Below are 13,644 nucleotides of genomic sequence, written 5' to 3' on the forward strand. Positions count from 1 at the left end.
TTCAGGACAGAGTCTGGTTCAGGAAGGTTTTCTGCCCCTAGCCCTGTTTGTCCTAGAGCTTTAAAGACCTTGTCTTCAAAAGAAGTGTTCTTACCTTTAGATGTAGTATTTTTGCTGTTCACTATTACTTGAGTTCTGCTTCCTCTGGACTTCCTCAATATATTGTATTTAAAATTTCTTTCTCCATGGCCTTCAGGGTCCTGCCTTTCTCAACTTTTTTTTTTTTTTTAATTTCCAACAATTTTTTTCTTAGGTGAGGCTCTGTCTTTCTAGAAGAGAATTTGCTATATAATACCTTTTGTCTTTAAATTCACTCTTTTTTAAAACTGATATTAATATAGCTACCCCAGCTTTCTCTTGGTTAGTATTTGCATGATATACCTTATTCTATACAGTATTCCTCCTTCTATTTTATTTATTTTTTTAACATTTATTTATTTATTTTAGAAAGAGTGGGGGAGAGAATGTATTTATATGTATAAGTGGGGTGAGGGGTAGAGAGAGAGAATCCTCAAGCAGACTCCCTGTTGAGCACAGAGCCCCCTGCAGTGCTTGATACAGGGCTCTGTGTGGGGCTCAATCCCAAGACCCCTGAGGTCATGACCTGAGCTGAAACCAAGAGTTGGATGCTGAACCGACTGAGCCACCCAGGCACCCCCTATATGTGTATCCCTCCTTATCCACAAGGGATATATTCCAAAAATCCCGCTGGATGCTTGAAACCATGGATAGACCTGAACCCTATCTGTATTATGTTTTTTCATGTATATATATTATATATAATATATATATATGTATATTCCTAAATATATATATACCTATGATAAAGTTTAACTTATAAATTAAGCACAGTAAGATATTAACAACTAATAATAAAAACTATAACAATATATTGTGATAAAGTTTATGTGAAGGTGGTCTATCTTAGAATACCTTCTTGTATTGTATTTACCCTTCTTGTGATGACATGAGATGATAAAATGCCTCTGTGATGAGATGAAGCAAAGTGAATGACATAGGCATTGTGATATAACATTAGGCTACTATTGGCCCTCTGATGATATATCAGGAGGCTCATCTGCATGTGGACCCTAGTTGACCAGGGGTAACTGAAACCTAAAAAGTGAAATGGGATAAGAGGAGGACTACTGTCCTTTTATTTCAACCTTTCTGTCGCCTTCTCTTTTATGTATCTTATAAACAGGATATAGTTTTGTTTTTTTTTTTTCCAATTAAACAACTTATTTTTGTAACTGCCAAATTAATTTTATTCACATTATTTTATTACTGATAATATCTGGAACTGTTTCAATCATCTTAGAGTTTATATATGTACCATTTTTACTTTGTCTATGCTGTTTGTCCCCTCCTGCCTCTTATTGATTTTCCTTTTACAAATTTTCCCCCTCGACAGGTTTGAATTTCTGTACTATATTCTTTTAGTGGTTTTTCTTCTTTTTGCCCCCTCCCAAAGGAAAAAAAACACATATGCACAAAGATGGCCATCAGTTATGGGAATTCTCAACTATTATTTCTTTAAAAATTTATTTTACATTCTCTATATTCTCTTTCTTTGGGCCCACAATTAAACATATCTTATATAATCTGTCCATATGTCTGCTTTATATTTTTTACCATTGTATATTCAAGCTATATTCTGTACTGTCTACTGATCAATTATAATTCTTTCTCTTCAGCTGTATCTTATCTACTATATAACTCATGTATTGAGTTTTTAATTTCAAAGGTATATTATTTATTACTCAAAATTTTTGTTTTTGTATTTTTCAAATTTCCTTGGTCATTTTGGTAGTCTCCTATTCTGTGCTCACCTTTAATTCTGAATTTTAAAGCATTTCTATTCAGGTCTTTATTTTATATATGATATCTAATAATTTCAACTTCAGATGTTCTTGGAGGCCTGTTTTTTTCAATCTCTTGACTCTTACTGATGAAGGCTTGTTTCCTTGTGTGTTTGGTTGGTTTTGATTGTAAACTCATATATTATTGAACTTATCCTGTGGAAATTTTGAGGGACTAAATTTTAGTTGTTTTTCTGTGGAAAAGATTTCCAGTTGCATCCACTGATATCTAGGAGGTATTGCCAACTTGGAAAGCTTTAGCCCCTTTTAAGAGTCCTTGTTTAATGTGGGAGTTCAGGTTCAGCTCTTTCACACTGTGAAAGGCAAGATTTCCTGCTATCTTATAATCATTGGCTCTAGGAAAATCCTATGACTTTGCTTCTTCATCAGTGTTAACTGAGTGGCATTGTGCAAGATTCAGCTCTTCATTTTTCTTTCTTTCCTCTTGGTTCTTGAGGATATTTACTAAACCTCAAAATGCTTTATAAAATATATTTAAGTTAATCTATGCTTTTGTTTTATTGCTTCAGAGTATCAAGTTCTGGTCCATCATACTCCTGGAAGTGGATGTCAGGATCATTGGTCACTCACTTTTCTCCAAAGCAAATAATTTCTCTTGTATGTAGTACTTTAAGTATGTAAAACTTAGAGGGCAAAGATATGATCTTTTCTATTAATAAACCAAGACCTTTTTTATGTTAGGTCTTCAAAAGAAACCCCACAAAATCAGATGATAACTTTATTTGTTTCTCTTTTCCAGCATTCCTCCAAGATGCTAATAATTATAATATATAAGTATATAAAAATACATAATTTTAAATTAACTATAATTTAAATTATAGCTTCTGTGTATTTATTAAGTAAGCTTTTTTCTTTTGGTGTTACATCTAGCCATGGTTCTATAAAAACATCTATTTTCTAAATTCTTTTTGAAAGTATATTTTTAAATTCATCAAAACAATAAAACACAACAGAAAATTTGGGGGAAACCACTCCAGCTCTGCCTCCTTCACTGAGCTGAGACACCCAGAAAGCACAGGTAGAGATGATTCCCCTGATCACATATCAGTCTGCTGGGGCAAATGTATGAGAGAATCCATAAAGCCTGGCAGAAGACAGACCCAGAAGGGAGCAGAGAAAAATCTTTCTCTTGACCCATGGACCAAGAATGTCAGCATGTCCATTCTTTTTTTTTTTATTATTAGTTATGTTAATCACCAACATTACATCATTAGTTTTTGATGTAGTGTTCCATGATTCATTGTTTGTGTATAACACCCAGTGCTCCATGCAGAACGTGCCCTCCTTAATACCCATCATCAGGCTAACCCATCCCCCCACCCCTCTCCTCTAGAACCCTCAGTTTATTTTTCAGAATCCATAATCTCTCATGGTTCGTCTCCCCCTCCGATTTCCCCCCTTCATTCTTCCCCTCCTGCTATCTTCTTCTTCTTCTTCTTTTTTTTTTTTTTTCTAGAATGTCCATTCTTGAATCCTGTCCAGACCCCACCAATCAGGTTATGACTTTTTGACAAACTCTTGGAATGACAAGTTGCTTACAGTGAAGTTTTAGAATTGGCCTAAGGCTTCCCACTAATTTTTTAGCAAGAAGAAATTAGATGTTGATGTCAGACTCCTGAGTGCTCTTGGTGGTTCTAACTATCTGTGCTTGAATAAATATGGGGTAGACATTATATAGTTCTCATTTCAGATTATGGGTTTAGTCATCCTTAAAAACATTGCTTGATACATTATTAAGTGTTATAATTTTCATATAACTGTCATTTTTAATTACAATATATTTTAACAAGGGAAATAAAAATTTTCCTTTGTTGTACATTTAAGCCATTTCCAACTTTTGGCTTTAATATATAATATTGTAATAAAACTTAGTGTGCATAGACTTTTTTAAAGCATTATTTCTTTGCACTTAGATACTTAGATTTGGAATTACTGGAAATAAAGACATTAACACACTTAAGACTTTTGGTGAGCATTGCCAAATTGCTTTCCAAAAGGTTATACCAATTCTAACTGCTGCCAGCTATGTAAGAATATATTTCAGGGCACTGTGGCCAGCTTTGGACATTATCATTTATCTATTAGGCAATTAGTGTTCTTATGATTTTTAATTTTTGGCTGTTGGAGTCTACAGAGTCTATTTAATGAGTCTTCAGAAAGGGCTAGGCTGAGCAAATAGTGAAGAGATGTAGGGTAAAAGGACATCCCAGTTGTTTGGACATTCATTATAGAATCTAACCAGATCTGTTTCCTCTTGGTCTAGCAAAATTCAGGTTACTTCTCTTCTTTCAACCTCTGTTTTTTCATTCAGGAAATGAAGAAGTAGAGCCAGCTGCCCTCAGGATCCCATTTGGGTTCAAGATTCTGATCCACCTCTCAGTGTGGACTTCACATTTCAAATTTGTGCAAATTTCTCTGGTTGTCTTATCAATAGCTACAGGGATCTATCTGTCCACCATTGCATATTATTTTCTTTTCTTTGGTGTCTTCAGTAGAATGTATTTTAAATTTTGTTCCTCCTCTGCTTCCCCTTCTACTTTTGAAAATTCCAATTTAAAAAAAAGAATGCAAATATGGTATATAAATATTTAAAATGTGATTTGCATTTAACGAATTACACATGATCACATAATTCCCAATGTGATTTTGCATCAGGGAAGAAGTGAGAATATGTATTTTATATTAAATGAATAGCATTTAAATACTTTAATACAAACAAACTGCATTTGAATATTAATCTCTCCAAAAAAGACCTTGCCAGGCACATTAAATATTTAAAACTTCCTTGATACAAAGTTCTCAAACCCCTTGAACACTTTAATTTTTCTCCATTATTTGTATGCATTTATTGTCAATTTTGAATCTCTACTTGTGATGTTTTTACTCTACAAGGAAAAGGTGAATTAACAGGCCAAGAATCCTTCAGGGTAGAGAATGTTTCCTATTATGCTAAATGTAGCAGTGAGGAGAGCTGAATATGTGGTAAGGGGAAGGAAATAATAAGATGTTCTGCTTAAGAATGATAGAAACATTGATTCTTAATATCAGAAATGACCTCAGAAGTCATAGACCTGAATCATCTACCTAATGATGAATCCAGGTACCACATCTCCAGGTGGTTTGTCAGCCAGTTACTTCTTGAATACCTTCAGTGTTTGGGAGCTCACCACCTCACAAGCCAGCCCTGACTTACAATTAGACAGTGTTTGGGAAAGTTCTTATTATTTTGAGTTTAATTTTACCTCTAAATGAGCCACTAATTTTAGTTTATTTTCTTGGAGCAATTACATGTGATTAGGTAATTCTCAAAGTGATTTTGTATAAAGTAATATTCTTTTTTTTTCTTTTTTCTTTCTTTGAGAGAGAGAGAGTGAGAAACAACATGAGAGAGGAGAGGGTCAGAGGGAGAAGCAGGCTCCCTGCTGAACAGGGAGCCTGATGCGGGGCTCGATCCCACGACTCCGGGATCATGACCTGAGCTGAAGGCAGTCACTTAACCAGCCGAGCCACCCAGGTGCCCATGTATAAAATAATATTCTGCAGGCATGTTCAGTGTTCCTAATAATGATTAAAAATAAGTTTCACAAAAAGGAATATTTGTCAAGTATTCACTAAGGGACTTGAACTCAAGAACAAATTAGGTGATTTTTTTTTTTTTTTGATTTTACACCCAAAGCAAAGACAACAAAAGCTAAATTAACAAGTGGGACTACAATAAACTTAAAACCTTGTGAATAGCAAAGGAAACCCTCAACAAAATAAAAAGGCAACCTACTGAATGGGAGAAAATATTTGCAAATCATATATTATAAAAAAGACAAGTGTTAACAAGTGTTGGAAAGGAGGTGGAGAGGGAATCCTTATGCACTGCTGTTGGGAATGTGAATTGGTACTGCGACCACTGTGGAAAACAATATGGAGCTTCCTCAAAGAATTAAATGTATAACTACCATATGACCCAGCAATTCTACTTCTGGGTATATATCCAAAGGAAATAAAATTATATCTTGAAGAGATATCTGTATTCCAATGTTCACATCAGCATTATTTACAATAGCCAAGACATGGGCACAACCTAAGTGTCCATCAGTGGATGAATGGATAAAGAAAATGTGGTATATATACACAATGGAATATTGTTCAGACTTACAAAGAAGGAAACCTTGACATTTACAACAACATGGATGGACATTGAGGGCATTATGCTAAGTGAAATAAGTCAGAGAAAGGCAAGTATTTTATAATCTCATTTATATGTGGAATCTAAAAAACAGAACTCATAGAAATAGAACAGATTTGTGGTTGTCAGAGGCAGAGGGGTGTAGGAGTATGGGGGAAATGGACAAAGGTGGTGGTCAAAAGATACAAACTTCCGATTATAAATAAATTTTAGGGATGTAATGGTGACTAGTTAGTAATAATGTGTTGTGTATATGAAAGTTGCTAAGAGAGTAGATCTTAAAAGTTTTCATTACAAGAAAAAATTTTATAACTGTGAGGTGATGGATATTAACTAAATTTATTATAATCATTTTACAATATAAGCAATATCTAATCACTGTGTTGTATGCTTTAAACTAATATAATGTTATATGTCAATTATATTTCAATATCAGTGGAAAAAAAAGATCAGAAGTCAATAAAGAGACTTTAAATCAGTGATTACAACATACTAATAACCACCAGTAGATTGTTAGCTGTTTATAAGCACAGTACTTTCTCATCAATAAATACTTAAGTGGTTTAGTTTTTTTAAAAAACAACTAGTTAAGAGTTAATAATAATGACGATAACAACAACAACAACAAATATCTAGCATGTAGTGTTTCCTCTGTGCCAGGCAATGCTCTAAGTATTTTATATATACGGATTCATTTAATCTTTACAATCACCTATGAAGTATGTACTGTTACCCCATTTTACAGGGGAAGAAGCTGAGACACAAGTTAAATTTCCCAAGTTATAAATGGCAGTGATTGGTTTTAACCACTTTGATTCAGAGTTTGTGTTCTTATCTATTATGCTATACTCAAGAGTGACTACATAATTTATCATTCAAACCAAGACACTTTTGAGAGTGGAAGAGGGCACTAATAATAAGTACTCCCAGACAGCACCACAGCTGTACTGCTTCTCAAGTGACAGGCTAAGAACGTACTGAAAGCTCTCAATATCACCATGAGGGGCAGATCCAAGTTTTCTGGGGCCTGGATGTTATGAATTTTGAGGGCCCTCCTTCAGAAAAAGAACATGGTAGCTATGAATACATTAAATATCAAAATGAATTTTTTTATGAGAAAGAGATCACAATAAATTAGTGGAATCTTAGGTATTCACATCTCTTTCTTCTGAGATCTATTTGGGAATATTACCATAAACCCTTGGTTGCAACTTGGCTTCCCTCCCTGCATTGAACATTCTACAACTTCCAGATTTCACAGGGGTGGTGCAAACCAGAGCTCTACATTAGTTTCATGGTAGGTCTGTTTCTGCTCACCATTTTCAGGTTACTTAGAAAATGAGTTGAGCACCTAGAATGTTTGTGGTGCTTACTACTTGATAAGATAACACAGCATTTCAAAATACATGTCCAAGGATGACCACAGACACTTCAGAGTGGCCACTTTATAGTTCCCTGAGCCCAGTAAGGCACCATTTATATCCTCTGGAACAGTTCCTGTCTAGGCAGGTGGTGGGGGTGACTTTCTGTGAATGGGTTGAGCTACTGGTTTAAAGTTTTTCGTGTGGGTTCAGCACCAGCCAGTGTGTTATGTTGACATAACCCCCATCTCCCTCTCCGTGTTGATCTCTTTGACCCTCTCTCCTAGCTCAGAGATGACTTCATAATCTTGAATTTCCAGCCTTAGAATACCTGCTTTGTAAAAAAATATTAGTGATTCTGCAAGGTCCGATGCCCCTTATATTTAGGAATCTCATAGTGCCATATGCATTAGCAACATTAAATTATCCCTAATAAAGGATAAGAAAGGCAAGTGCTCACTTTTTTGTAGTCCTGTATAGATTTGAATGCTCTCAGAGATATAAATTAAATTCTTATTACTGTTCTCCTACTATGTGGTACCAACTCCATTCTCATTCTTTTCCTCTTCTCCTCCCTTACCTGTTTTCTCCCCACTACCCCTTAATCTTCTAAGATAGTGCAGGAATTTGGGTTAAGAAAGGGTGAAAACCTATTTTGTTTTTTTTTTCTTTTTTTGTGGTGAGGAGATGCATAATGGCTGTCCTGTCTTACATAAATTTTTTTGTGTGATCACCCCCATTGCTTCCTTGCAAAAACAAGTATTAGAAATAAGAATTAGAAAGGTTCCTTCTTACTGTCCTAGTAAAGGACAGGAAGCCTGAAATCTGAAGCTAGCTACTGTCTGTCAGGCTAAGTTGTTCATTATATTCTTGTTTGTCTTGTTTAGATTATACATCCCCTGGGGAAGAGGCTGGGTGGTTTTATTACAGTACCCATCGGTCTGTCAACACCATCGAAATTAAAGCAAACACTCTTCTCAAATGGCACTTTTTGATCATGTCTCCCTATGTCCAGACTGCTTAGGACTGAGAGCTTTGAGTTAGCCATGACACCATTAAAATGGCCTGAACCCAAAATGACTGGGATGTTCTTGAGAAAATTCATTTTCTCATCCTGACATGGACTGCAGAAGACACACTGAAGCTGCAAAACACAGCTTGGAAATGACTAGATTAATTTTACAACCCGTTTACACAGCTGCTCCGCTGAAAAGCTGAATTTCATTGTAATTCTTGCTCTGGAGGGGCTTGCCTTTTATTTAATTAAAAATGATCGGCAAGGCAGGCTTTTGCTATAGTAATGTCCACAGTAAAACTGCAAAGTGAGTGTGATTGCAGTAGCTCTCTGACATTCTGCTTTATTAGATGTCAGTTTATAATTAAAAGTTTGAGTGGCAGAACTCTGAGTACCCAGAAAAATGGTTTTGAGGATCTTAATTATTTCCAGCCATCTTCCTAGCAAATATATGAGACTGTGAGATTTGACATGGAGGGACACATTTGGCATTCCTCAAACATTCCCTTTGAAAAATGCAAAAATAGGAAATGTTCTAGGGTTTAGAACCCAGGAGAGGGAAATTCATGTTCCGAAATGCAATTGAAATCATCCCCTGCTAGGTGAAAAAGTTACATGTTTGAAGCCATAGATATTAGAAGGAAAACAAAGGGAGTCAAATACCCTAGGGAAAGACATTAGTCTTGGTTATGAAGTTAATTAGAAAAATAAAAGTGCTTTTCCCTTCTAGTTACGCGTGTTATTACTTATGCCATGATACTCATTTTATGGAATGTTTTTTAGAAATACCTAAATTTTATTGAAAAAATGTTTTGAGATTTTTTTCCATTTATGCAAACTAATATAACAAACAATACACGAAACTTTGGGATTCATCAAATGCTCTTTTATTTTGTGACACCTAGGTGCCTAGAACTGAATTAATCACAATCATCAAATGCTTTTCTCCTAAGGGCTATTTATATATCTGAAACTTCACACTTTGAAAGTGAGCCAGTTAGGAATTTCTGGGGAACCAACCAACTTAATTGTTAATCTTATTAGCAAATTACATAATATAATAGTCACATGTACTTTATATTAATAGACTCAAGACCTAGTATTGTTTAATAAAGGGACTGATTAATTGATAAAGCAGAAGCAATGTAAAGAGAGATGTCCCAAATGACTGTAGATCTGTTTGATGGTGTGGAGTCTTTGCATCCTTATTTTCTAGAAGGAAATAGTAGCAAGCAAAGAGAAAATAGCCGTTTTCTTTCTTTCTTTTTTTTTTTTTTTAAGATTTTATTTATTTATTTGACAGAGAGAGACAGCGAGAGAGGGAACACAAGCAGGGGGAGTGGGAGAGGAAGAAGCAGCTTCCTGCGGAGCAGGGAGCCTGATGCGGGGCTCCATCCCAGGACCCTGGGACCATGACCTGAGCCGAAGACAGACGCCCAATGACTGAGCCACCCAGGCGCCCCCCAAAATAGCCATTTTCTATTGCCATCACATTAACAAGTGGCTGAAATTTCTGCAAACTAAATTTTAAAGCTAAGTTCAGAAAATATTAAGCCATATTAGTTTCCAACAATCCCAAATTGGCAGATTTTTAGAACTGTCTGCTAATTTAAATGTGAGAGGTGAATTACAGATTTAAATGAAGTACATGTGGTGTTTGGAGATGACTTTTTTAGCATGCACGTTCTCCACTAATTAGCTCCCAGGAGGTGAATGAGAGTTTTTGTTGTTCTTCTAGGTTCAGCTAACTTTGAACCAGCAAAGTTAGCTAGCCACAGTCATTCAAAGTATTGTTTAAAATACCACCCCCACCCCCTGCAAAAAGAGAGAATGTTATATGGGAGATAAACTAACTTTGGTTTACAAAATTTACTTTAAAAATATTGTGTTTATTATAGCATCTTCTTACCATCATCATGTCAGTTTCAGAATCATATTTTAAAAAGCCTGATGTGGCCTTTCTTTTTTTTTTTTTTTTTTTTAAAGATTTTTTTTTTTTTTTTAAAGATTTTTTTTTTTTTTTTAAAGATTTTTTTGTGGCCTTTCAAAATACTTTCAATTGGGGGTAAGTTCAAGTTGCACCATATTTTGGGAAAAAAGTTGTGTGAGTCTGAGGTGGAGGCATTATGAAAGCTGAAGAGGCTATTAAACATGTCGATAGAGAACCTCTTAGCTAGCTGTTGGAAAACAACGTCCCACATCAAGTCCTTATCCAAATTCTATAATGTCCTAGCCAGTTTGGCTAAGTCCCTCTCCTCAGGTTAATTAGTAATGTTGGGAAAAATAAAGGACTGTTGAAGAAATTATTTATCTTCTACAGTGTGTGTATGAAAGACCAGATTGGGCTTTAAAATTCTTAGCACATATCAATAATGTTCTGTGCAATCCCCCGCTCTTCCTTCTTTATCATTTCTTTTCTTGATGCACACTGTGTGTTTTAAAGTTTCCTTCAGTTCCATAAAAATAACACCCAAACCATATTGAGGTGAGTTAATAAACCTTTTCCTTCTTCTTCTAATTTTAATGACTACATGTGTTAGTATATCCTTTCAAGTAGTTGGGCTATATATGGATGAGAATCATTGTAGTAGCATTGGTCTGTTAATGAATTCATTCAAGGACAGTTTATTAAGGTCCGACTGTGTGTTATGGATTGTTCAAGGTTCTGGAAGTAAGAGTGAATAATGCCTAGTCCCTGCCTTTTAAGGGAACAGAGAGTCTCAGGGCTAGACCTGCAGGTAGATGAAGATAATCCATTGTAGTAGTGCTACAGATGACAGACGATATAGGACATGTGTTATGCTGAAGGGACTCCTATAGACACTTACACGTATTAATGTTAATATAGTCCCCAGAGAAACACAGTGAATTAGGTACTATTATTAACCCCATTTTATAGCTGAGGAAACTGAAGCAAAAGAGGTTAAGCAACTTTGTCCAATGTCACACAATCAGCAAGTAGCTGACCCAGGAAGGCTGACACATGAATTACTTTTTTCTGCTCGGGAGGACAATACCTCCATTTTGAACCCCATAATTTTTTCTGCTTCAACTCTCTCCCTACTCCCCATTCTTACATATGCAACAAGCCATTACTCTCCAAGGCCCACAGGACTGTGTAGTTCCTGTACTTTCATGACTTCCCTTGTCTGGCCTGGCTTTTGGATGACCCCATCTCTTTTTCCTTTCTCCTGATTTTGTACCACAAGAACTGGGTTGGCAGATTAGAAGTATGGACATCCACCTTCCTATACCTTCTCTATTGGACAAAGATAGACAATGCATGCCAGTAATATCACTTTGAGATACAGGTTGGAGCTTTCAAATGGTGTTGTTTTGGAAGAACTTGAGATCTGAGACAGTGCTTGAAATGATTTACATTTCTGACATTCCCAAGAGTATATAAACTATCAACAGGGAAATAATATAGTTAAGCTGATTTAGGTGTGGCTTTAAATTTAAGGTCTCTTTAGGTCTAGAAAGATCCTTATATAAGCAAAGGAAGACTCCATTTATTCATTCAATATACATTAATGAGGTACATATGTTGCTTTTCTTGGTTTTATTATTTCTTTTGGGGAAACAAGACATGTATACATTAATTCAGTAATAGAACAATTCCGGGGTACCTGGGTGGCTCATTCGGTTAAGTGTCTGACTCTTGATTGCAGCTCAGGTCGTGATCTCAGGGTTGTGAGCTTGATCCCCACATCGGGCTCTGTGCTGGGTGAGGAGCCTGCTTAGGATTCTCTCTCCCTGTCTTTCTGCCCCTCCCCATCTCTAAAAAAATAATAATAGAACAATTCCAAGAGTTATCTTAGCAACTAAATGGAATAGACAGTGTTTCAAAATTTGCCTTGATAGTGAAGGCCAGGTTTCTGATCATTGGCTTATAGTTAGAATGGGAAAAGATCCTAGAAATAATTTAACCTACCATTTCTCAATTCTATATAATTATCACCTATATATTATTTAGTTAATATTTTTGTCCTAAATCAATTTCCTGTTTTTATTTAAATAAATTACAGTATACTGTAAGTGAAACCAGTTTTATATGCCGTAAATAGAAAAATATATAATTTAATACAATAAAGATAAAACAACATTTTAATTCTAGCTAAAGACTTTGCCTTTGGAAGACTCTAAATTTAAGGTGTGCCCTCTGTTAAAAAAAGATTTGCTGGTATTAGGAAGGTGTCAAAGCTATACTAGCACCAAGCTGAGACTTCTCCTTGACCTTCTTAGAAAGTTTAAAAAGAGAATTGAAAAGGAAATAACTTTTTTACTTAGAGATTCAATATTATTTAATACTTTTAACCAACTCATCTGTTACTTCCACTAATATAGATCCCAAACTTTGGGACATATTAACTTAATTGCATCTCCTTAGTTTTCAAACTAGAAAACCTAGATTCACAAAGATAAATTATTGGGCAAGTCAGCATTGGAACCTGGGTCTCCTGATCTGCGATCTTTCCCTGCTCCCTCTCCCTGCAATTAAAAAAACACAGAAGTGAGATGCTATTTAGAGGTAACCTGTCAACTTAGGGTGTGGCCCATCCAAACTCTCTTGTAACTAGCTACGTTTAGTGCTTTTTTTTTTTTTTTTAAGATTTTATTTATTTGACAGAGAGAGACACAGCAAGAGAGGGAACACAAGCATGGCAAGTGGGAGAGGGAGAAGCAGGCTTCCCATGGAGCAGGGAGCCCGATGTAGGGCTCGATCCCAGGACCCTGGGATCATGACCTGAGCCAAAGACAGATGCTTAACGACTGAGCCACCCAGCACCTATGTTTGGTGCTTTTAGTAATGAAGTGATCATTTCTTTCCTGCCTTCTTTAAGTAGATTTACTATTCCCTTTACATATCTGCTTGCTTATTTGTATATACTTATTTATATTTAAATGCAGTATATGTGAAATTTGAATTTTGGAGTTTCTCAAAATTAAGAGACTGAATTAAATTCAATCTCAGCAAGATCTCATCCTCCCCTGGTACTCTACTACGTTGCCTTTGATGAAGTTTTGCTATTACCCTGGGAACAGTTTATTTTGACCTTGTCACAGTCTACCTGTTCTCTATTCCTAGTATAGTACCTCTTCTCATCAGAGAACTTGAAGCAAGTATATTATGCTCTTTAAAATTGAAGCTAAAGTAGGGCTTAGGACTACACCAAAGCAATACAATTGGGGGTAGGGGTGATA

The sequence above is a fragment of the Leptonychotes weddellii genome, chromosome 1 (genome assembly GCF_054177405.1).
Source record: "Leptonychotes weddellii isolate Sample4059 chromosome 1, ASM5417740v2, whole genome shotgun sequence".
NCBI lineage: Eukaryota > Metazoa > Chordata > Mammalia > Carnivora > Phocidae > Leptonychotes > Leptonychotes weddellii.